General features: G+C 41.0%; 1 protein-coding gene across 1 annotated transcript in view; it reads left to right on the top strand.

Moving 5' to 3' along the window:
- The window catches only part of LOC129831873 (CXADR-like membrane protein), a 110,858-nt gene that overhangs the window by 28,115 nt on the left and 56,414 nt on the right, over positions 1-26,329 (top strand). The window lies entirely within an intron of this gene.

Genomic DNA, 26,329 nt, shown 5'->3' with positions numbered 1-26,329 from the left:
CATACAGTTGCCTTCATTAGTAGCCGTATAGAGATGGGGTGGTTTACTACAGCGCACAGCAACAGCCACATGCTGTGTTTGCATATATACATGTATGTTTGTGAATCAACACTAAGCAGGATCCCCACATCTGGGTTTCAGGGGAAAAGAAAGCTAGGTTGTATATACTGTATCCCTGAAAACCTGATGTTTCCGGTTTCTATCATTAGACATCTAGAAACCATGCCAGTCAGTCTTCTCTCTCTTACAATGGCTGACATGGTTGTTGTTCTATGCTTCCTTTGCCACGTGTTGTCCTCTTGAGCATAGCACTGCAGGTCTTTGGATTCCATTGGTGGCTCAGTATGAATGTATTTGATTTGGACGTGGTGTGAGAGGAAGGCTGGCTGTTTCAGAGAGAGTTCACATACAGTATGAAAGCCCTTCCTCTTTTTTTTTCTTCTCTGTTGTTCTCAATCTCACATATCCTCGACTGACTGCCGAGCTGCTTTGTTTTTCTGCCCTGCCTCTTGAGATTGTGTAAAGCACTCTCATCGCACTGGGGGTATCACGCAGACCTTTGAAGTTCATTCCTTTTCTCCATTTCTTTCTCTCTTCTTGAAACTCACCAAACAAACTCACTCCTCTGAACTCTAACTCTAACTCTAACTGTAGCTCATTTGGGAATTTTTGGTTTTTAAATAATAATCTGAATTCCTTGGTGATCCTGAAATCCTGGTTGGTGAATTCTGGATTTCCTGCCTATTCCCTTCTGACTCCGGTAATCCTCCAAACGGGATTCTGAATTCTGGATTTCCTGCCTATTCCCTTCCCTTCTGACTCCGGTAATCCTCCAAACGGGATTTTGGGAAAACAAGGGAATTTATTGATTGTTCCCAGAATTTTGCAACCCAATCTAAATAGTTCATGATCCACATCCTGAATTTATTTTATTTTATTTCATCTTTATTTAACCAGGTAGGCCAGTTGAGAACAAGTTGTCATTTACAACTGCGACCTAGCCAAGATAAAGCAAAGCAGTGCAACACAAACAACAACACAGAGTTACACATGGAAAAAACAAACGTACAGTCAATAACACAATAGAAAAGTCTATATACAGTGTGTGCAAATTAGGTTAGATTAGGGAGGTAAGGCAACAATTTAGCAGTTAAACACTGTAGTGATAGATGTGCAGAAGATGAATGTGCAAGTAGAGATCCTGGGGTGCAAAGGAGCAACAAAAAAACTTACAATATGGGGATTAGGTAGTTGGATGGGCTATTTACAGTTGGGCTATGTACAGGTGCAATGATCTGTAAGTTGCTCTGACATGCTTAAAGTTAGTAAGGCAGATTTGAATCTCCAGCTTCAGTGATTTTTGCAATTCGTTCCAGTCATTGGCAGCATAGAACTGAAAGGAAAAGCGGCCAAAGGAGGAATTGGCTTTGGGGGTAACCAGTGAAATATACCTGCTGGAGCGCGTCCTACGGGTGGGTGCTGCTGTGGTGACCAGTGAGGTGAGATAAGGCGGGGCTTTACCTAGAAAAAGACTTATAGATGACCTGGAGCCAGTGGGTTTGGCGACGAATATGAAGCGAGGGCCAGCCAATGAGAGCGTACAGGTCGCAGTGGTGGGTAGTATATGGCGCTTTGGTGACAAAACGGATGGCACTGTGATAGACTGCATCCAATTTGCTGAGTAGAGTGTTGGAGGTTATTTTGTAAATGACATCGCCGAAGTCAAGGATCGGTAGGATAATCAGTTTTACGAGGGTATGTTTGGCAGTGAAGGATGCTTTGTTGTGAATTAGGAATCCGAATCTAGATTTAATTTTGGATTGGAGATGCTTAATGTGAGTCTGGAAGGAGAGTTTATAGTCTAGCCAGACACCTAGGTATTTGTAGTTGTCCACATATTCTAAGTCAGAACCGTCCAGAGTAGTGATGCTGGACGGGGGGGCAGGTGCGGGCAGGGATCGGTTGAAGAGCATGCATTTAGTTTTACTTGCATTTAAAAGCAGTTGGTAGTCCACGGAAGGAGACTTGTATGGCATTGAAGTTTGTCTGGACGTTAGATAACACAGTGTCCAAAGAAGGGCCAGAAGTATACAGAATAGTGTCGTCTGCGTAGAGGTGGATCAGAGAATCACCAGCAGCAAGAGCGACATCATTAATGTATACAGAGAAAAGAGTCGGCCCGAAAATGTAACCCTGTGGTACCCCCATAGAGACTGCCGGATGTCCGGACAACAGGCCCTCCGATTTGATACATTGAACTCTGTCTGAGAAGTAGTTGGTGAACCAGGCGAGTCAGTCATTTGAGAAACCAAGGATGTTGAGTCTGCCGATAAGAATGTGGTGATTGACAGAGTCGAAAGCCTTGGACAGGTCGATGAATACGGCTACACAGTATTGTCTCTTATCGATGGAGGTAATGATATCGTTTAGGACCTTAAGCGTGGCTGAGGTGCACCCATGACCAGCTCGGAAACCAGATTGCATAGCGGAGACGGTACGGTGGGATTCGAAATGATCGGTGATCTTTTTGTTATCTTGGCTTTCGAAGACCTTTGAAAGGCAGGGTAGGATAGATATAGGTCTGTAGCAGTTTGGGTCTAGAGTGCCTCCCACTTTGAAGAGGGGGATGACAACGACAGCTTTCCAATCTTTGGGGATCTCAGACGATACGAAAGAGAGGTTGAACTGGCTAGTAATAGGGGTTGCAACAATTGCGACGGATAATTTTAGAAAGAGAGGGTCCAGATAGCTGACTCTTTAGCGGGGAAGTTATTTTCCCTCACTCATCAACACTTTTTCTCTCTCGCTGGGGTTTAACAAATCTCACGGCCGCATCCATCATAATTTGGTCCTAAATGAGTTATTGCCTAGCATTTCATTAGGAAAAGGTGGAGGCCAGAAACAACTTCATTACATGCCATTCCCCTGCTTTATTATTTTCTGGAAGACCAAGACCGTGCTTATCATTTTAGTTCTCATGGCACCAGCCAGATGTTGCCTTTTGGGGACATGTGGTTCAGAGCACCAGTCTTGTAGACTCCGTGCTATCCCTGTGCGCTATACTGAAATGCTACAGATGCAGGATCTTAATTTGAGCCAGTTTTCTACAACAGAAAAATGTTCCTGCAGCAACAGGAAATGTGAATTATTATGTGGATTATAATTAATGGACATTTTTGTAGAGTTTGATAAGTTTTTTTATTTCGGACAAATCAAATCTAAAATTTCAAAGTAGAAATTACAAACTTTAGAAGTCATTTTAAAACTCAAATACACAACAAGTTTTAATTTCCTGCTTTAAAGGAAACTTTTCATTAACAAATGAGTGATCAAATGAAGATCCTACATCTGTAATTAACAGCCCTTAATGGTTTTAACTGTTAAGCCGTGTTGTCTGTCTGCCCATGTTTTGGGTTGTTAGACTTAGACTGTACGTTAATTCAGTGTTAACAGCCTGGGTGACCTCCTTGTCTGTCTAATTCATATTACATTTGATCTTCACTTGTACAAACCATCTTAGGTACATTAATCAGGAGTGGCTGGTAGTTTGAGTTCCTAAAGTACACAATTAATGAGATAGTGAGAAACTCCAACCCCTGATTATTTAAAAGCAGCTTTTTTTCTAAATATGTGTTCGAGAGCTGTTAAACAATAGTTTTAGAAACACCGTTTGTATATTCCTTTTTCTTTACCTTCAAATAACTCACCAAGCAGCCAGACTGTCTCGGTCCCCCTCTAGACTGCATGATCAGTGTCTGCTTGAAGAATAGACCTACCTGTCCATTCCAATTATCTCCTGGGAGCTTGGGCACAATGATCCATTTGAGAAGGAAACACTCCCCTATTACTCTGAAATTGAACATGGCACACCTCAGCCAGTCCTGATGGCCACAGGCAGGGCAGGGCAGGCCTCCTCTCGTTGGAACAGTAAATGGCCCTAAATGAGTCAATCTGGGCACTTGAGCTGTTTCACATGCTTTCCAATCAATCACAGACCCTATTTGGTTTAGTCTCTATTTACAAAAGAGATTGCCACAGAGCGCTGTAAGGTTTGCCAGGGAAAATTTGGGGAGGCAGACAAATAGACAAAGTAGCATAGCTCCTGGTTCAGCCATGACTAATAAGAAACGTATTTAGTGAACTCTGCATCGGAGCTAAAAGGATTTTAGGGACTGAGAGAATCATTGATAGCAAGTCTACAGTTAAGGAGACTAATAGAGAAAGGCTCCCACACTGTTTTATGCTGTTTCATCCTAACCTGTTCTCTGGAGGAAAGGGAGGGAGAGGGATTGAAGCTGGCTCAGCCTGAAGTGTGTGCTGCATGAGTGCACTGTCACTGTTACATGAGGAAAGGAGGAGACCAGAGGAGGCACCAGAGTTAGACTCTTCACTCTCATCAGAGAGGACCATCTCCCCCATCTCTCCATCTCTTTCTCTTTCCCTTGCTCTTCATATCTCACCATCTCTCTTATTAGCTCTCTCTCTCTCTTAGTTTATATCTTTCTCTCTAGCTCTTTCTCTAGTTGGAATTATTATTATACTGTACCAAGAAATAAGCCAAGTTTTTGCTGTTAGTATAAAACCAATATCATAAATAATTTCATGGAGATATGCGTTTGCATATGTACATATATGTTTGTGAAACAACTTAAATGACTTTAGCTTCTCTGTGTCACATTCTGATTAGCTTCTCTCTGTCACATTCTGATTAGTTTCTCTGTTTCACATTCTGATTAGTTTCTCTGTTTCACATTCTGATTAGTTTCTCTCTGTCACATTCTGATTAGTTTCTCTGTGTCACATTCTGATTAGTTTCTCTCTGTCTCATTCTGATTAGTTTCTCTGTGTCACATTCTGATTAGTTTCTCTCTGTCTCATTCTGATTAGTTTCTCTGTGTCACATTCTGATTAGTTTCTCTCTGTCACATTCTGATTAGTTTCTCTGTGTCACATTCTGATTAGATTCTCTCTGTCACATTCTGATTAGTTTCTCTGTGTCACATTCTGATTAGTTTCTCTCTGTCTCATTCTGATTAGTTTCTCTGTGTCACATTCTGAGTAGTTTCTCTCTGTCTCATTCTGATTAGTTTCTCTGTGTCACATTCTGATTAGTTTCTCTCTGTCTCATTCTGATTAGTTTCTCTGTGTCACATTCTGATTAGTTTCTCTCTGTCTCATTCTGATTAGTTTCTCTGTGTCACATTCTGATTAGTTTCTCTCTGTCACATTCTGATTAGTTTCTCTGTGTCACATTCTGATTAGATTCTCTCTGTCACATTCTGATTAGTTTCTCTGTGTCACATTCTGATTAGTTTCTCTCTGTCTCATTCTGATTAGTTTCTCTGTGTCACATTCTGATTAGTTTCTCTGTGTCACATTCTGATTAGTTTCTCTCTGTCACATTCTGATTAGTTTCTCTCTGTCACATTCTGATTAGATTCTCTCTGTCACATTCTGATTAGTTTCTCTCTGTCACATTCTGATTAGTTTCTCTCTGTCACATTCTGATTAGTTTCTCTGTGTCACATTCTGATTAGTTTCTCTCTGTCACATTCTGATTAGTTTCTCTCTGTCACATTCTGATTAGCTTCTCTCTGTCACATTCTGATTAGTTTCTCTCTGTCACATTCTGATTAGATGCTCTGTGTCACATTCTGATTAGATTCTCTCTGTCACATTCTGATTAGAGTCTCTCTGTCACATTCTGATTAGTTTCTCTCTGTCACATTCTGATTAGCTTCTCTCTGTCACATTCTGATTAGTTTCTCTCTGTCACATTCTGATTAGATTCTCTGTGTCACATTCTGATTAGATTCTCTCTGTCACATTCTGATTACATTATCTGTGTCACATTCTGATTAGTTTCTCTGTGTCACATTCTGATTAGTTTCTCTCTGTCACATTCTGATTAGTTTCTCTCTGTCACATTCTGATTAGCTTCTCTCTGTCACATTCTGATTAGTTTCTCTGTGTCACATTCTGATTAGTTTCTCTCTGTCACATTCTGATTAGTTTCTCTGTGTCACATTCTGATTAGTTTCTCTCTGTCACATTCTGATTAGTTTCTCTCTGTCAGATTCTGATTAGTTTCTCTCTGTCAGATTCTGATTAGTTTCTCTGTGTCACATTCTGATTAGTTTCTCTGTGTCACATTCTGATTAGTTTCTCTCTGTCTCATTCTGATTAGTTTCTCTCTGTCACATTCTGATTAGCTTCTCTCTGTCACATTCTGATTAGTTTCTATCTGTCACATTCTGATTAGATTCTCTCTGTCACATTCTGATTAGTTTCTCTGTGTCACATTCTGATTAGTTTCTCTGTGTCACATTCTGATTAGTTTCTCTGTGTCTCATTCTGATTAGTTTCTCTGTGTCACATTCTGATTAGTTTCTCTCTGTCTCATTCTGATTAGTTTCTCTGTGTCACATTCTGATTAGTTTCTCTCTGTCACATTCTGATTAGATTCTCTCTGTCACATTCTGATTAGTTTCTATCTGTCACATTCTGATTAGAGTCTCTCTGTCACATTCTGATTAGTTTCTCTCTGTCAGATTCTGATTAGTTTCTCTCTGTCACATTCTGATTAGTTTCTCTGTGTCACATTCTGATTAGTGTCTCTCTGTCACATTCTGATTAGTTTCTCTCTGTCACATTCTGATTAGCTTCTCTCTGTCACATTCTGATTAGTTTCTCTCTGTCACATTCTGATTAGATTCTCTCTGTCACATTCTGATTAGTTTCTATCTGTCACATTCTGATTAGAGTCTCTCTGTCACATTCTGATTAGTTTCTCTCTGTCACATTCTGATTAGTTTCTCTCTGTCACATTCTGATTAGTTTCTCTCTGTCACATTCTGATTAGTTTCTCTCTGTCACATTCTGATTAGTTTCTCTCTGTCACATTCTGATTAGATTATCTCTGTCACATTCTGATTAGTTTCTCTGTGTCACATTCTGATTACATTATCTGTGTCACATTCTGATTAGTTTCTCTCTGTCACATTCTGATTAGTTTCTCTCTGTCTCATTCTGATTAGTTTCTCTGTGTCACATTCTGATTAGTTTCTCTCTGTCACATTCTGATTAGTTTCTCTGTGTCACATTCTGATTAGATTCTCTCTGTCACATTCTGATTAGTTTCTCTGTGTCACATTCTGATTAGTTTCTCTCTGTCTCATTCTGATTAGTTTCTCTGTGTCACATTCTGAGTAGTTTCTCTCTGTCTCATTCTGATTAGTTTCTCTGTGTCACATTCTGATTAGTTTCTCTCTGTCTCATTCTGATTAGTTTCTCTGTGTCACATTCTGATTAGTTTCTCTCTGTCTCATTCTGATTAGTTTCTCTGTGTCACATTCTGATTAGTTTCTCTCTGTCACATTCTGATTAGTTTCTCTGTGTCACATTCTGATTAGATTCTCTCTGTCACATTCTGATTAGTTTCTCTGTGTCACATTCTGATTAGTTTCTCTCTGTCTCATTCTGATTAGTTTCTCTGTGTCACATTCTGATTAGTTTCTCTCTGTCACATTCTGATTAGTTTCTCTCTGTCACATTCTGATTAGATTCTCTCTGTCACATTCTGATTAGAGTCTCTCTGTCACATTCTGATTAGTTTCTCTCTGTCACATTCTGATTAGTTTCTCTCTGTCACATTCTGATTAGTTTCTCTGTGTCACATTCTGATTAGTTTCTCTCTGTCACATTCTGATTAGTTTCTCTCTGTCACATTCTGATTAGCTTCTCTCTGTCACATTCTGATTAGTTTCTCTCTGTCACATTCTGATTAGATGCTCTGTGTCACATTCTGATTAGATTCTCTCTGTCACATTCTGATTAGAGTCTCTCTGTCACATTCTGATTAGTTTCTCTCTGTCACATTCTGATTAGCTTCTCTCTGTCACATTCTGATTAGTTTCTCTCTGTCACATTCTGATTAGATTCTCTGTGTCACATTCTGATTAGATTCTCTCTGTCACATTCTGATTACATTATCTGTGTCACATTCTGATTAGTTTCTCTGTGTCACATTCTGATTAGTTTCTCTCTGTCACATTCTGATTAGTTTCTCTCTGTCACATTCTGATTAGCTTCTCTCTGTCACATTCTGATTAGTTTCTCTGTGTCACATTCTGATTAGTTTCTCTCTGTCACATTCTGATTAGTTTCTCTGTGTCACATTCTGATTAGTTTCTCTCTGTCACATTCTGATTAGTTTCTCTCTGTCAGATTCTGATTAGTTTCTCTCTGTCAGATTCTGATTAGTTTCTCTGTGTCACATTCTGATTAGTTTCTCTGTGTCACATTCTGATTAGTTTCTCTCTGTCTCATTCTGATTAGTTTCTCTCTGTCACATTCTGATTAGCTTCTCTCTGTCACATTCTGATTAGTTTCTATCTGTCACATTCTGATTAGATTCTCTCTGTCACATTCTGATTAGTTTCTCTGTGTCACATTCTGATTAGTTTCTCTGTGTCACATTCTGATTAGTTTCTCTGTGTCTCATTCTGATTAGTTTCTCTGTGTCACATTCTGATTAGTTTCTCTCTGTCTCATTCTGATTAGTTTCTCTGTGTCACATTCTGATTAGTTTCTCTCTGTCACATTCTGATTAGATTCTCTCTGTCACATTCTGATTAGTTTCTATCTGTCACATTCTGATTAGAGTCTCTCTGTCACATTCTGATTAGTTTCTCTCTGTCAGATTCTGATTAGTTTCTCTCTGTCACATTCTGATTAGTTTCTCTGTGTCACATTCTGATTAGTGTCTCTCTGTCACATTCTGATTAGTTTCTCTCTGTCACATTCTGATTAGCTTCTCTCTGTCACATTCTGATTAGTTTCTCTCTGTCACATTCTGATTAGATTCTCTCTGTCACATTCTGATTAGTTTCTGTCACATTCTGATTAGAGTCTCTCTGTCACATTCTGATTAGTTTCTCTCTGTCACATTCTGATTAGTTTCTCTCTGTCACATTCTGATTAGTTTCTCTCTGTCACATTCTGATTAGTTTCTCTCTGTCACATTCTGATTAGTTTCTCTCTGTCACATTCTGATTAGATTATCTCTGTCACATTCTGATTAGATTATCTCTGTCACATTCTGATTAGATTCTCTCTGTCACATTCTGATTAGTTTCTCTGTCACATTCTGATTAGTTTCTCTGTGTCACATTCTGATTAGTTTCTCTCTATCACATTCTGATTAGTTTCTCTCTGTCACATTCTGATTAGATTCTCTGTGTCACATTCTGATTAGTTTCTCTGTGTCACATTCTGATTAGCTTCTCTCTGTCACATTCTGATTAGTTTCTCTCTGTCACATTCTGATTAGATTATCTCTGTCACATTCTGATTAGATTCTCTCTGTCACATTCTGATTAGTTTCTCTGTCACATTCTGATTAGTTTCTCTGTGTCACATTCTGATTAGTTTCTCTCTATCACATTCTGATTAGTTTCTCTCTGTCACATTCTGATTAGATTCTCTGTGTCACATTCTGATTAGTTTCTCTGTGTCACATTCTGATTAGTTTCTCTCTGTCACATTCTGATTAGTTTCTCTCTGTCACATTCTGATTAGTTTCTCTGTGTCACATTCTGATTAGTTTCTCTCTGTCACATTCTGATTAGTTTCTCTGTGTCACATTCTGATTAGATTCTCTCTGTCACATTCTGATTAGTTTCTCTGTGTCACATTCTGATTAGTTTCTCTCTGTCTCATTCTGATTAGTTTCTCTGTGTCACATTCTGAGTAGTTTCTCTCTGTCTCATTCTGATTAGTTTCTCTGTGTCACATTCTGATTAGTTTCTCTCTGTCTCATTCTGATTAGTTTCTCTGTGTCACATTCTGATTAGTTTCTCTCTGTCTCATTCTGATTAGTTTCTCTGTGTCACATTCTGATTAGTTTCTCTCTGTCACATTCTGATTAGTTTCTCTGTGTCACATTCTGATTAGATTCTCTCTGTCACATTCTGATTAGTTTCTCTGTGTCACATTCTGATTAGTTTCTCTCTGTCTCATTCTGATTAGTTTCTCTGTGTCACATTCTGATTAGTTTCTCTCTGTCACATTCTGATTAGTTTCTCTCTGTCACATTCTGATTAGATTCTCTCTGTCACATTCTGATTAGAGTCTCTCTGTCACATTCTGATTAGTTTCTCTCTGTCACATTCTGATTAGTTTCTCTCTGTCACATTCTGATTAGTTTCTCTGTGTCACATTCTGATTAGTTTCTCTCTGTCACATTCTGATTAGTTTCTCTCTGTCACATTCTGATTAGCTTCTCTCTGTCACATTCTGATTAGTTTCTCTCTGTCACATTCTGATTAGATGCTCTGTGTCACATTCTGATTAGATTCTCTCTGTCACATTCTGATTAGAGTCTCTCTGTCACATTCTGATTAGTTTCTCTCTGTCACATTCTGATTAGCTTCTCTCTGTCACATTCTGATTAGTTTCTCTCTGTCACATTCTGATTAGATTCTCTGTGTCACATTCTGATTAGATTCTCTCTGTCACATTCTGATTACATTATCTGTGTCACATTCTGATTAGTTTCTCTGTGTCACATTCTGATTAGTTTCTCTCTGTCACATTCTGATTAGTTTCTCTCTGTCACATTCTGATTAGCTTCTCTCTGTCACATTCTGATTAGTTTCTCTGTGTCACATTCTGATTAGTTTCTGTCACATTCTGATTAGTTTCTCTGTGTCACATTCTGATTAGTTTCTCTCTGTCACATTCTGATTAGATTCTCTCTGTCACATTCTGATTAGTTTCTCTCTGTCACATTCTGATTAGTTTCTCTCTGTCACATTCTGATTAGTTTCTCTCTGTCACATTCTGATTAGTTTCTCTCTGTCAGATTCTGATTAGTTTCTCTCTGTCACATTCTGATTAGTTTCTCTGTGTCACATTCTGATTAGTTTCTCTGTGTCACATTCTGATTAGTTTCTCTCTGTCTCATTCTGATTAGTTTCTCTCTGTCACATTCTGATTAGCTTCTCTCTGTCACATTCTGATTAGTTTCTCTCTGTCACATTCTGATTAGTTTCTCTGTGTCACATTCTGATTAGTTTCTCTGTGTCACATTCTGATTAGTTTCTCTGTGTCTCATTCTGATTAGTTTCTCTGTGTCACATTCTGATTAGTTTCTCTGTGTCACATTCTGATTAGTTTCTCTGTGTCACATTCTGATTAGTTTCTCTCTGTCACATTCTGATTAGATTCTCTCTGTCACATTCTGATTAGTTTCTATCTGTCACATTCTGATTAGAGTCTCTCTGTCACATTCTGATTAGTTTCTCTCTGTCAGATTCTGATTAGTTTCTCTCTGTCACATTCTGATTAGTTTCTCTGTGTCACATTCTGATTAGTGTCTCTCTGTCACATTCTGATTAGTTTCTCTCTGTCACATTCTGATTAGCTTCTCTCTGTCACATTCTGATTAGTTTCTCTCTGTCACATTCTGATTAGATTCTCTCTGTCACATTCTGATTAGTTTCTATCTGTCACATTCTGATTAGAGTCTCTCTGTCACATTCTGATTAGTTTCTCTCTGTCACATTCTGATTAGTTTCTCTCTGTCACATTCTGATTAGTTTCTCTCTGTCACATTCTGATTAGTTTCTCTCTGTCACATTCTGATTAGTTTCTCTCTGTCACATTCTGATTAGATTATCTCTGTCACATTCTGATTAGATTCTCTCTGTCACATTCTGATTAGTTTCTCTGTCACATTCTGATTAGTTTCTCTGTGTCACATTCTGATTAGTTTCTCTCTATCACATTCTGATTAGTTTCTCTCTGTCACATTCTGATTAGATTCTCTGTGTCACATTCTGATTAGTTTCTCTGTGTCACATTCTGATTAGCTTCTCTCTGTCACATTCTGATTAGTTTCTCTCTGTCACATTCTGATTAGATTATCTCTGTCACATTCTGATTAGATTCTCTCTGTCACATTCTGATTAGTTTCTCTGTCACATTCTGATTAGTTTCTCTGTGTCACATTCTGATTAGTTTCTCTCTATCACATTCTGATTAGTTTCTCTCTGTCACATTCTGATTAGATTCTCTGTGTCACATTCTGATTAGTTTCTCTGTGTCACATTCTGATTACATTATCTGTGTCACATTCTGATTAGTTTCTCTCTGTCACATTCTGATTAGATTCTCTCTGTCACATTCTGATTACATTATCTGTGTCACATTCTGATTACATTATCTGTGTCACATTCTGATTAGTTTCTCTCTGTCACATTCTGATTAGATTCTCTGTGTCACATTCTGATTAGTTTCTCTGTGTCACATTCTGATTACATTATCTGTGTCACATTCTGATTAGTTTCTATCTGTCACATTCTGATTAGTTTCTCTCTGTCACATTCTGATTAGTTTCTCTCTGTCACATTCTGATTAGTTTCTCTGTGTCACATTCTGATTAGTTTCTCTCTGTCACATTCTGATTAGTTTCTCTCTGTCACATTCTGATTAGATTCTCTCTGTCACATTCTGATTAGATTCTCTGTCACATTCTGATTAGATTCTCTCTGTCACATTCTGATTAGTTTCTCTGTGTCACATTCTGATTAGCTTCTCTGTGTCACATTCTGATTAGATTCTCTCTGTCACATACTGATTAGATTATCTCTGTCACATTCTGATTAGATTCTCTCTGTCACATTCTGATTAGTTTCTCTCTGTCACATTCTGATTAGTTTCTCTCTGTCACATTCTGAATAGATTCTCTCTGTCACATTCTGATTAGTTTCTCTGTCACATTCTGATTAGTTTCTCTGTCACATTCTGATTAGCTTCTCTCTGTCTCTTGGCAGCCACATTAATAGAAGAGAGTGGGAGGGAGGAAGAGTGAAGGAGAGAAAAACACTCTAAATGTGCAGATGTTTAGGCGTGTTTATCGTGTCACGTATGTAGCGGGTCACAGAGCTGATACATTAAAAACACGTGGTGCCCCTCCACTAGTTATTAAGTCCAGCTCATAATAATCAGGGGGCAACACCTAATGACTGTGTCTGGTTGTGTGTCTGGTTGTGTGTCTGGTTGTGTGTCTGGTTGTGTGTCTGGTTGTGTGTCTGGTTGTGTGTCTGGTTGTGTGTCTGGTTGTGTGTTTGGTTGTGTGTCTGGTTGTGTGTTTGGTTGTGTGTCTGGTTGTGTGTACATTTGTGTGAATTGTCAATTTATGTGTGACCAGACCAAAATGATCTTTCTCCAATTACTCAGTCTAAACAGTAGACATCTATAAACCATGTCAGACAGTCTTTGTCTCTCTTAATGGCTGATATGATTGTGTTTCTATGCTATGGTGTAGGGTGGCAGGTAGCCTAGCGGTTACAGTGCTGGTTATGAAAGGTCACTGGTTTGAAGACCATACACCTCCATCTCTCTCGTTTCCTCTCTATCTCTACATCTCTCTGTCTTGCTAGCGTTATCTCTCTATCAGTTTAAATCTTTCACTCTAGCTCTTTCTGTAGTAGGAAGTATTATTATGTACCAAGAAATTAGCCTTGTGTAATTCCTGTTATTATGAAACCAATATCAGAAATAATATCATGGAGACATAGTCGTGTGAGATGCAAGAAGTGCACTAGATAAAGTGTTGTGTAGTTGGCGATGACAGTTTACATTTAGTCTTCTTGAGGCCTCATATTCTGACACCTCTGCTCCAGTTCATTTGCATAGATGCTATTTGCTAAGGACAACAAAGCTGTTGGAAACACTGAACATAAATTAAATGAGTGTCTCCAGACAATCTACAGTATCTAGTGTGAATCCTCTGGCTGGTAATTAACAGCACACACTGCTGGATGTTCCCAGTGCTTTCCATAACAGGTCTGGCTGTCTGTCTGTTACTCAGTTCAAACTCGTAAGTATTTTTGTCTCTCCTCTATGACAGCTGAAATTCAATGTTATTTGTTTTATAGGCAAGTAAGTGAAGAACAAATTCATATTTATAATGTCAGCTATACGCCACTTGCAGTCATAAATGGATGGCTCTTTATTTGTTATTATTCACATAAACTGAACCTCATATAAGCTAAAACATTGTACCAAGTCATGCTTCAGTATAACATTTGGCTACATTTTCTACCATAGCATTGTTTTTGTCACAGACTGGTCTGTTCCACAAACAGGGTTAGCAGTAAATCCTTCACAGAGCCACCCTGTTCTGGTGTGTTATAGGGTGGGGAGGTAGTTTGTGAGTCTGCATCCATCAATCCTGGTGACTGTCTGGTTACAGTAAACGGGAGGCCCGGGGTCTTGGGATCTGGTTTCATAGTGCGGGTTGGACGCCAGATGTCCACGGACATGCAAGGCCTAGGCGGGTCCCTACTCCCAGCTTGGCATTACACAGTGTGGACGCCCCACCATCCTCAGCCTCAGTCCTACTCTCAGTCCCAGTAGTGCAGTCAGCAGCAAGATGTCAAAGTGACCAAGCACTGATTACATTACTGAACTCTTCCATTCCTCCTCTCTTTCTCACCACAGCCTGCTCTTTACAACAGAGCACTCTGAAAAATAAAGCAGTCAGCCAAAAAGCAAGCAAAGGCAGTTAGTCTAAATGGTGCTGTCTTCCACCTGTTTGGTACAGTAAACAAGCTTTGTTGAATGTAATGACTGCAGAGATGCTAGCCATCTAATTATGCCAATTGTTTTGAATACGTATTTTCCTGATCATTTATTATAATGACATTCAGTTGCTCTGTGATTATAATTATCACCCCAAGTGTGTTTTCCGGTAGTCCTGGTTGCCTTGGTCCCATTTCATTTGGAGAGCACACCATGGATGAGTTGAAGCTACACAGATCCTCATGTGATTGAGATTCCCTGATCAATGATGGAACAGGGCCAATGTCTACTGTCTCCATCCATCACACCCCCATATCCCAAGGTTACTGAGTCTCTCGGCCTCAGATAGCTCATCCTATGTTTATGGGCTTTGCTAAGGAAATAGCATCCCGATAACCCTCCCTGGGGGATAACCAGGTGGTCTCTCCACTTGACCCTATGGACCCATGTGATCAAGCCCCCTGCTGCCATAATGTAGGAGGGCCTGTTAGCATGATGGGGAGTACCCATGTGTCCCTCAGGCTGATTAAAACATGATGCTCTGTATTCGCTGCCACACGACCAACAGGAGGCTCTAAACGTTCCGACCCCATCCCACTACTGCCTTGTGAGGGGTTGGGCCGAGGGCCAAGATGGCTGCTGCTGCTCTCCACCTCTGGAGGTGTCATCCCTGGCAGAGTGGCGTTTAGGATTGGCGAGGATGAGTGCTTTTGAATCGTGAGAATTTGATGTGTGGTTTGCGTGTCTTTGTGTGCGTGCCTGCCTCCCTGCCTGTGTGCGCGTGCCTGCCTCCCTGCCTGTGTGCGCGTGCCTGCCTCCCTGTCTGTGTGTGCGTGCCTGCCTCCCTGTCTGTGTGTGCGTGCCTGCCTCCCTGTCTGTGTGTGCGTGCCTGCCTCCCTGTCTGTGTGTGTGTGCCTGCCTCCCTGTCTGTGTGCGCGTGCCTGCCTCCCTGCCTGTGTGTGCGTGCCTGCCTCCCTGCCTGTGTGTGCGTGCCTGCCTCCCTGCCTGTGTGTGCGTGCCTGCCTCCCTGTCTGTGTGTGCGTGCCTGCCTCCCTGTCTGTGTGTGTGTGCCTGCCTCCCTGTCTGTGTGTGCGTGCCTGCCTCCCTGCCTGTGTGCGCGTGCCTGCCTCCCTGCCTGTGTGCGCGTGCCTGCCTCCCTGCCTGTGTGCGCGTGCCTGCCTCCCTGCCTGTGTGCGCGTGCCTGCCTCCCTGCCTGTGTGCGCGTGCCTGCCTCCCTGCCTGTGTGTGTGTGCCTGCCTCCCTGTCTGTGTGTGTGTGCCTGCCTCCCTGCCTGTGTGCGCGTGCCTGCCTCCCTTCCTGTGTGTGCGTGCCTGCCTTCCTGTCTGTGTGCGCGTGCCTGCCTCCCTGTCTGTGTGTGTGTGCCTGCCTCCCTGCCTGTGTGCGCGTGCCTGCCTCCCTGCCTGTGTGTGCGTGCCTGCCTCCCTGCCTGTGTGTGCGTGCCTGCCTTCCTGTCTGTGTGTGCGTGCCTGCCTCCCTGCCTGTGTGTGCGTGCCTGCCTTCCTGTCTGTGTGTGCGTGCCTGCCTCCCTGTCTGTGTGTGCGTGCCTGCCTTCCTGTCTGTGTGTGCGTGCCTGCCTTCCTGTCTGTGTGTGCGTGCCTGCCTTCCTGTCTGTGTGTGCGTGCCTGCCTCCCTGCCTGTGTGTGCGTGCCTGCCTTCCTGTCTGTGTGCGTGTGCCTGCCTCCCTGCCTGTGTGCGCGTGCCTGCCTCCCTGCCTGTGTGTGCGTGCCTGCCTCCCTGCCTGTGTGTGCGTGCCTGCCTTCCTGTCTGTGTGTGCGTGCCTGCCTCCCTGCCTGTGTGTGCGTGCCTGCCTTCCTGCCTGCCTGTGTGTGCGTGCCTGCCTTCCTGTCTGTGTGTGCGTGCCTGCCTTCCTGTCTGTGTGTGCGTGCCTGCCTTCCTGTCTGTGTGTGCGTGCCTGCCTCCCTGCCTGTGTGTGCGTGCCTGCCTTCCTGTCTGTGTGTGCGTGCCTGCCTCCCTGCCTGTGTGTGCGTGCCTGCCTTCCTGTCTGTGTGTGCGTGCCTGCCTCCCTGTCTGTGTGTGCGTGCCTGCCTCCCTGTCTGTGTGTGTATACACAGTGTCTCACTGCAGCTGAACGCTTGTCACTGATAGTGGCCCTGCTGTGAAGTGAAGGTCACGGTACTCTGTGTCTTTCATCTGGCCCTCTCTGAGGGACACTGTGCATGTCAGCTGATGAGACAGGGGAGTGCGATCGAGGTGGGGCGAGAGGGAGAAAAAGGGAATAGGTAGCCAGGGGTGGGGGAGAGATTACTGCAACAAACAAGAAGAGGGAGAGAAGGGTGGGTGCAGAGAGTTTTACACACATAAATAGGAGGCAAGGAGAGAGAAAGCGTGAGAGACTGGGAGAGACCGGGAAAAAAGAAAGACAAGGAGCTCCACCCTGGTCATATGTTGTGTGGTTGTTAGCGCACACAGACATTGTGTACTCTACTAAATCCCAGGCAGCTTTAGGGTTCAACATGTACATGAAACAGACATTGTTTAGAGAGCTATATCTCCGATTTAGGCTTCAACATGTACATAAGGCCAGTCTCCATGGCAGAAACACAGTTTGGCTGCAACAATGTTGATACATGACTCATCAGCCCTGTGACATCATTACACAAGTGTAGCACCTGTTATTCATTTACATACAGTATGCATATGGAAATCCAGCCACAATCCACCATGTCCCTTTAATTTCCCTCATGTTTGTGTAACAGCTTAATTTACAGGGTCATTAATGGACAAAACCCTCTAGCTGTTCATGCATCTATTCCCAATGTCAAGTGACATCGTAACATTTTACTTTGTGCCCAAATCAATAGGCTTGACCATAATTCCCATGACTAGTTAAAAATTGTTCTAAACGCCCTCCATTAAAGTATGTCAGTCGTGCATAACGTTACTGTATGTAGCCGTAGATGTAGCGCTCTTCATTCATTTATAATGAGCCTGTTATGACTCCCTGGAGCCACAGTGGAGAGCGGAGTTTTATTGTGCGCTGAACTGGAACCTCCTGTTGGACAGTGTTGCCAGTGAAGTGTCAAATGTATGCAGAGCATATATACTGAACAAAATATAAATGCAACATGTGTTGGTCCCATGTTTCAGGAGCTGAAAAAAAAGACATGTTCCATACACACAAAAAGCTAATTTCGCTCAAATGTTGTGCACAAATTTGGTTATATCCCTGTTAGTGAGCATTTCTCAATTGCCAAGATAATCCATCTACCTGAAAGGTGTGGCTTATCAAGAAGCCGATTATACAGCATGGCCATTACACAGGTGCACCTTGTGCTGGGGCAATAAAAGGCCACTAAAATGTGCAGTTTTGTCACACAACACAATGCTACAGATGTCACAAGTTTTGAGGGAGCGTGAAATTGGCATGCTAACTCCAGGAATGTCCACCAGAGCTGTTCAAATCAAATCACACCAAATTTAATTGGTCACATACACATATTTAGCAGATGTTATTGCAGGTGTAGCGAAATGCTTGTGTTCCTAGCTCCAGCGCAGTAGTATCTAACAATTCACAACAATACACACAAATCTAAAAGTAAAAGAATGGAATTAAGAAATATATAAATATTAGGATGAGTAATGTCGGTGTGGCTTTGACTAAAATACAATAAAATAGAATACAGTATATACATATGAAATGAGTAAAGCAGTATGTAAAAATTATTAAAGTGACTAGTGTTCCATTATTAAAGTGACCAGTGATTCCATGTCTATGTACATAGGGCAGCAGCCTCTAAGGTGCAGGGTTGAGTAACTGGGCAGAAGCCAGGTAGTGATGGCTATTAAACAGTCTGATGACCTGATGTAGGGCTGTTGCGGTGACCGTATTACCACCACACCGGCGGTTACGAGTCTGAAGGCAGTCAAATTCCACGTGACTGTTTAGTCAAGGTGATTAGGCTTCTCCAAGCTCTGTTGCTGCTGCTCGTCATTAGTAGCCTACCAAACGTGTTAACTGCCTGGTACTCTGCACTCCATTGTCCCTATCATCACTCTGACATCAATGCAAAAGTAATCAAAAATCAAATGAAACACTTCATTAGAGCTCATGGGCTCATGTTGCACAACATTTCTATAGTCTATGCTATTGCACAAGAAAACAGTGATCTATAGGCTAGGCCTACTATATTTATTTCTCAACTTTCCTAATATTAAGCTCATTAATTATAATTACAACAGGAGTATAGCCTACCTGGCTGGCTTGAAAATGAACCTTGGGAAAAGCTTCCTCCATTCACTATTTAAGTGCATAGATGACATGTATTTTTTCCCGCTGCCCCTGTTTCAATACAGGTGCATGAAATTGGTCCATTCTAAATCAAAACAAATTTCACACATATGTTATTTAGTACATGTAAAGACAAGATTAAATCAAGAATAGTCTGATGGGTCACAATATTAGCCTATCACTTGTGAATGATATATTATCACCTGCCCAGCATAAGAAACAATGGGTTTTTTTGCAACTTTTTCTAGTCATAGTTGCACACCTCATGTAGGTCTATACAGTTGAAGTCGGAAGTTTACATACACCTTAGCCAAATACATTTAAACTCAGTTTTTCACAATTCCTGACATTCAATCCTAGTATACAAACCCTGTTTTAGGTCAGTTAGGATCACCAATTTATTTTAAGAATGTGAAATGTCAGAATAATAGTAAAGAGAATTTTTATTTCAGCTTTTGTTTCTTTCATCACATTCCCAGTGGGTCAGAAGTTTATATACACTCAATTAGTATTTGGTAGCATTGCCTTTAAATTGTTTAACCTGTTTGGGGTGCAAGCCCGACCTCGGACCGAAAATGACAACAGCTGCAGAGCGCGAAATTCAAAATCTATTTTTTAAAAATATTTAACTTTTACACATTAACAAGTCCAATACAGCATTTGAAAGATAAACATCTTGTCAATCCAGCCAACATGTCCGATTTTTTAAATGTTTTACAGAGAAAACACCACATATATTTATGTTAGCTCACCACCAAATACAAAAGTGGACAGACACGTATGAATTATGATTATGAAGTATGAATTATGATTGAAGTAGCATGCACAACCAACCGAAATAAACTAAAACCAACCTAAAGAGCCCAGAAAAAACGACCTCAGATGACAGTCATATAACATGTTACACAATAAATCTATGTTTTGTTCATAAAAAGTGCATATTTTAGCTATAAATCTGTTTTACATTGATGCTACCCAAAAATGCTAACACATAGCTAGAGTCTGAATCCAGCCGGGAGTAGCCAGAGAAAATACATACACCAACGTCGGCTACTAATTACACCTCATAAAACATTTCAGAAAAACATATGGTGGATAACTAATGAAAGACAGATATCTTGTGAATACAGACAACATTTCCGATTTTTGAAGTGTTTTACAGCGAAAACACAATATATCGTTATATTAGCTAACATCATAAGCTAGCATAAGGCAGCATTGATTCTAGTCAAGCGCTAGCCTAGCATAGTTAGCAGCGTTAGCATTCAACAGTTCGACATATATATGAAAAAGCATCCCAAATTGGGTCTTATCTTTCTTGGTACTCCATCAGAATGTTGTAACGGGGTCCAATGTCCAGTAGAGTCTTTAGTTGGGTTCCAGAACGAAGGATTCCCCTCTTTGGTTAGCTAGCACGGTAGCATTGCTGCGCCAGAAAGCGTTTCTTCAAAAAATTCTTCCGTCGTTTCACATCTAAAGTCCAGAATAAATTGCAATAATATAATTAAAGTATATTGAAAAAACAACCTTTAGGATGATTTTGTGACATGTAGCAAATAATATCGTAGTCAGGCATCATATTCAAAGTTACCTACCTTGTTCCAGAAGCCGAGATCAAATTATCCTTCGCGCCCGGATTTTTATTTTAACTGCGCATGTCTCACAAGAAGTTCTGTTATTCAGTCCAGGGACGAGATATTCGACCCCTTTCAATTCTCACTTCCGCATTACAGTCTGAGGTACGCCTCTGACGTGTCCCTATGGTCCTAAGTCAAATGGCCTTTTATAGAGAAGGTCTTAAAGAGACACATCGCATTTTGGGAAACTCAATTCGGCTGGGAAAATGGCTGTAAAAATATTTCTGTTCGACTTAGAGAAACAATTCAAACCTTTTTAGAAACTACAGACTGTTATCTATCCAACAGTAGTAAATATATGCATATTGGAAAATAAAAAGTTTCTTAGGAGGCCGTTTGAAAATGTGCACACATTTTCCAGTTTTTTCAATATTCAGCGTGCAGCCATAACAGGTTGGGTCAAACGTTTAAGATAGCCTTCCACAAGCTTCCCACAATAAGTTGGGTGAATTTTGACCCATTCCTCCTGACAGAGCTGGTGTAAATGAGTCAGGTTTGTAGGCCTCCTTGCTCGCACACGCTTTTTCAGTTCTGGCCACAAATGTTCTATAGGATTGAGGTAAAGACTTTGTGATGACCACTGCAATACCTTGACTTTGTTGTCCTTAAGCCATTTTGCCACAACTTTGGAAATATGCTAGGGGTCATTGTCCATTTGGAAGACCCATTTGCGAGCAAGCTTTAACTTCCTGAATGATGTCTTGAGATGTTGCTTCAATATATCCACCAAATTTTCCGCTCTCATGATGCCATCTATTTTGTGAAGCACACCAGTCCCTCCTGCAGCAAAGCACCCACACAACATGATGCTGCCACCCCTGTGTTTCATGGTTGGGATGGTGATCTTCGGCTTGCAAGCTTCCAACTTTTTACTCCAAACATAACAATGGTCATTATGGCCAAACAGTTCTATTTTTGTTTCATCAGACCAGAGGACATTTCTCCAAAAAGTATGATCTTTGTCCCCATGTGCAGTTGCAAACTGTAGTCTGGCTTTTTAAGGCGGTTTTGGAGCAGTGGCTGAGCGGCCTTTCAGGTTATGTCAATATAGGACTCGTTTTACTGTGGATATAGATACTTTTGTATCTGTTTCCTCCAGCATCTTCACAAGGTCCTTTGCTGTTGTTCTGGGATTGATTTGCACTTTTCGAAACCAAAGTACGCTCATCTTCCTGAGAGGTATGACAGCTGCGTGGTCCCATGGTGTTTATACTTGCATACTATTGTTTGTACAGATGAAAGTGGTACCTTCAAGCATTTGGAAATTGCTCCCAAGGATGAACCATACTTGTGGAGGTCTACACATTTTTTGCTGAGGTCTGGGCTAATTTATTTTTATTTTCAGATGATGTCAAGCAAAGAGGCACTGAGTTTGAAGGTAGGCCTTGAAATACATCCACAGGCACACCTCCAATTGACTGAAATTGTGACAAGTAGCCTATCAGAAGCTTCTAAAGCCATGACATCATTTTATGGAATTTTCCAAGCTGTAAACTTCTGACCCACTGGAATTGTGATACGGTGAATTATAAGTGAAATAATCTGTCTGTAAACAATTGTTGGAAAAATTATGTGTCATGCACAAAGTCGATGTCCTAACCGACTTGCCAAAACTATAGTTCTTCAACAAGAATTTTGTGGAGTGTTTGAAAAATGAGTTTTAATGAATCCAACCTAAGTGTATGTAAACTTCCGACAACAACTGTATGTTTTGATAGGGTTTTTTCACAACTAAAGTGGCCAAATAACTTCTTAAAATTAAGCACATTAATCCGCTTTACAAGGGCTGTAGAGCCTAACTGACTCTTCAGTACATTTATATTTATTTCTCGCAACAGAATAGGTCGTCTTTTGTAGGATGGGGGACAGTAGATCGACATAGGCTAGTGCTTTTGCTGTTCATTTGGCCTACTCTTCATGTTTGCTGACGAAAAATAAATGTGGACAGTTCTTCCAATATCCTCAATATGCATCTCGGAATGTGTCTTCACTTGTAGCCTGTGAGAAAGACCCGATCACGTGATGGAGAGCCATGTTAGTCAGTGGTGATTCGGAGCGCAGGGAGAAGGGCAAAATGGCCAATGGCCGCAAAATGACAGGATATTTTTAGGGTGCTTTACGGCCACACAAAGGGGATGCCGGGGATTATCAAGTGCTTGTCAAATTGTGAATGAGTGACTGATTTAGTGCGTACACTCGTGGCCAAAAGTTTTGAGAATGACACAAATATTAATTTTCACAAAGTCTGCTGCCTCAGTTTGTATGATGGCAATTTGCATATACTCCAGAATGTTATGAAGAGTGAACAGATGAATTGCAATTAATTGCAAAGTCCCTCTTTGCCACGCAAATGAACTGAATCCCCCCAAAAAACATTTCCACTGCATTTCAGCCCTGCCACAAAAGGACCAGCTGACATCATGTCAGTGATTCTCTCGTTAACTTCTTCTGGCTGCAAGCCTGAGGCCGGCCACAATATGACAACAGCCACTTCAAGTGCAGGGCGCGAAATTCAAAATATATTTTTTAGAAATATTTAACTTTCACACATTAACAAGTCCAATACAGCAAATGAAAGGTACACATCTTGTGAATCCAGCCAACATGTCCGATTTTTAAAATGTTTTACAGCGAAAACAGCACATATATTTATGTTAGCTCACCACCAAATACAAAAAAGGACAGACATTTTTCACAGCACAGGTAGCATGCACAAAGCCAACCTAACTAACCAAGAACCAACCAAACTAACCAACAAACAACTTCATCAGATGACAGTCTTATAACATGTTATTCAATAAATCAGTTTTGTTCGAAAAATGTGCATATTTCAGGTATAAATCATAGTTTACATTGCAGCTACAATCAGAAATTGCACCGAAAGCAGCCAGAATAATTACAGACACCAACGTCAAATACCTAAATACTCATCATAAAACATTTCTGAAAAATCAATGGTGTACAGCAAATTAAAGACAAACATCTTGTGAATCCAGCCAATATTTCCGTTTTTTTAAGTGTTTTACAGCGAAAACACAATATAGCATTATATTAGCTTACTACAATAGCCTACCACACTACCGCAATCATTCATCAAGGCACGTTAGCGATAGCAATAGGCACGTTAGCGATAGCGAATAAACCAGCAAGATATATAATTTTTGACTAACCTTGATAAGCTTCATCAGATGACAGTCCTATAACATCAGGTTATACATACACTTATGTTTTGTTCGAAAATTTGCATATTTAGAGCTGAAATCAGTGGTTATACATTGTGCTAACGTAGCATCTTTTTCCCACAACGTCCGGATATTTTTCTGACACTTTTTCTGACACACATATTCTGACCAAATAACTATTCATAAACATAACAAAAAAATACATGTTGTATAGGAAATGATAGATACACTAGTTCTTAATGCAATCGCCGTGTTAGAATTCTAAAAATAACTTCATTACGACATCCAGCTTAGGTATAGCGAGAGAGTACCCAAAAGCTGGGCGCAAACGACTAGCACAACATGTTCGACAGATATATGAAATAGCATCATAAAATGGGTCCTACTTTTGCTGATCTTTCATCAGAATGTTGTACAAGGGGTCCTTTGTCGGGAACAATCGTTGTTTGGATTTAGAACGGCCTTTTTCCCTCTCGATTTAGCAAGCACACTTGCCAAGTGGCGCGAATCTCTCCATCGTCAACAAACTCAGAGAACGGAACACGGCAAAACTCCCGAAAAAATGTCAATAATCTGATTAAACTATATTGAAAAAACATACTTTACAATGATATTGTCACATGTATCAAATAAAATCAAAGCCGTAGATATTAGTCGTCTATAACGACAGCTGTACAGAAGGCAAATCCAGGTCCCTTGACGCACTCTCCAGAAAACAGGAAACTGGTGACACGTCATACAAAGAGCTTTTATTCGAGCCCAGATCAAGTTACACACTCAATTTCTTCTCTCACTGCTTGTCGACATCTAGTGGAAGACGTATGAAGTGCATCTAAACGAATAAATATCAAGGACTTTAATAGGCAGGCCCTAGAAGAGAGCATCGATTTCAGATTTTCCACTTCCTGTCAGGGAGTTTGCTGCAAAAGGAGTTCTGTTTTACTCACAGATATAATTCAAACGGTTTTAGAAACTAGAGAGTGTTTTCTATCCAATAGTAATAATAATATGCATATTGTACGAGCAAGAATTGAGTATGAGGCCGTTTGAAATGGGCACCTTTTATCCTGCTACTCAATACTGCCCCTGCAGCCCAAACAGGTTAACACAGGTGTGAGTGCTGACGAGGACAAGGCTGGAGATCAATGAGTTCGAATAACAGACTGGAAGCTTCAAAAGGAGGGTGGTGCTTGAAATCATTGATCTTCCTCTGTCCTCCATGGCTACCTGCAAGGAAACATGTGCCGTCATCATTGCTTTGCACAAAAAGGGCTTCACAGGCAAGGATATTGCTGCCAGTAAGATTGCACCTAAATCAGCCATTTATCGGATCATCAAGAACTTTAAGGAGAGCGGTTCAATTGTTGTGAAGAAGTCTTCAGGGCGCCCAAGAACGTCCAGCAAGCGCCAGGACCGTCCCATAAAGTTGATTCAGCTGCGGGATTGGGGCACCACCAGTACAGAGCTTGCTCAGGAATGGCAGCAGGCAGGTGTGAGTGCATCTGCACGCACAGTGAGGTAGAGACTTTTGGAGGACGGCCTGTTGTCAAGAAGGGCAGCAAAGAAGCCACTTCTCTCCAGGAAAAACATCAGGGACAGACTGATATTCTGCAAAAGGTACAGGGATTGGACTGCTGAGGACTAGGGTAAATTCATTTTCTCTGACGAATTCCCTTTCCAATTGTTTTGGGCATCCGGAAAAAAGCTTGTCCGGAGAATACAAGGTGAGCGCTACCATCAGTCCTGTGTCATGCCAACAGTAAAGCATCCCGAGACCATTCATGTGTGGGGTTGCTTTTCAGCCAAGGGAGTGGGCTCACTCACAATTTTGCCTAAGAACACAGCCATGAATGAAGAATGGTACCAACACATCCCCCGAGAGCAACTTCTCCCAACCATCCAGGAACAGTTTGGTGACAAACAATGCCTTTTCCAGCATGATGGAGCACTTTGCCATAAGGCAAAAGTGATAACTAAGTGGCTCGGGGAACAAAACATTGATATTTTGGGTCCACGGCCAGGAAACTCCCCAGACCTTAATCCCATTGAGAACTTGTGGTCTATTCTCAAGAGGCAGGTGGACAAACAAAAACCCACAAATTCTGACAAACTCCAAGCATTGATTATGCAAGAATGGGCTGCCAGCAGTCAGGATGTCCCCAGAAGTTAATTGACAGCATGCCAGGGCGGATTGCAGAGGTCTTGAAAAAGAAGGGTCAACACTGCAAATATTGACTCTTTGCATCAACTTCATGTAATTGTCAATAAAAGCCTTTGACACTTATGAAAGGCTTGTAAATATACTCCAGTATTCCATAGTAACATCTGACAAAAATATCTAAAGACACTGAGGCAGCAGACTTTGTGAAAATTAATATTTGTGTCATTCTCAAAACTTTTGGCCACGACTGTAGTGAACATGTAGTTCATGCCTTTCAAGCTACTTTTTTGAAATCATCATTAGAGTTGCAACATGCAGCCTTACAATGTATTAAAAATCAAAACATATAGCCCAATGTTTGTAGAACAACTAAAGTTACATTAATAATTCTAAATTAACCTTATATGATTAACTATTTCTTTGTTAACGCTCAACAAAGAATAGCCGCATCTGCGCACTCCCTCAAATCGTTTGGAGAAAGTATTATTTT

This window comes from Salvelinus fontinalis, chromosome 33 (genome assembly GCF_029448725.1).
Source record: "Salvelinus fontinalis isolate EN_2023a chromosome 33, ASM2944872v1, whole genome shotgun sequence".
Taxonomy (NCBI): domain Eukaryota; kingdom Metazoa; phylum Chordata; class Actinopteri; order Salmoniformes; family Salmonidae; genus Salvelinus; species Salvelinus fontinalis.
This window is presented reverse-complemented; position numbering and strand designations above follow the sequence as displayed.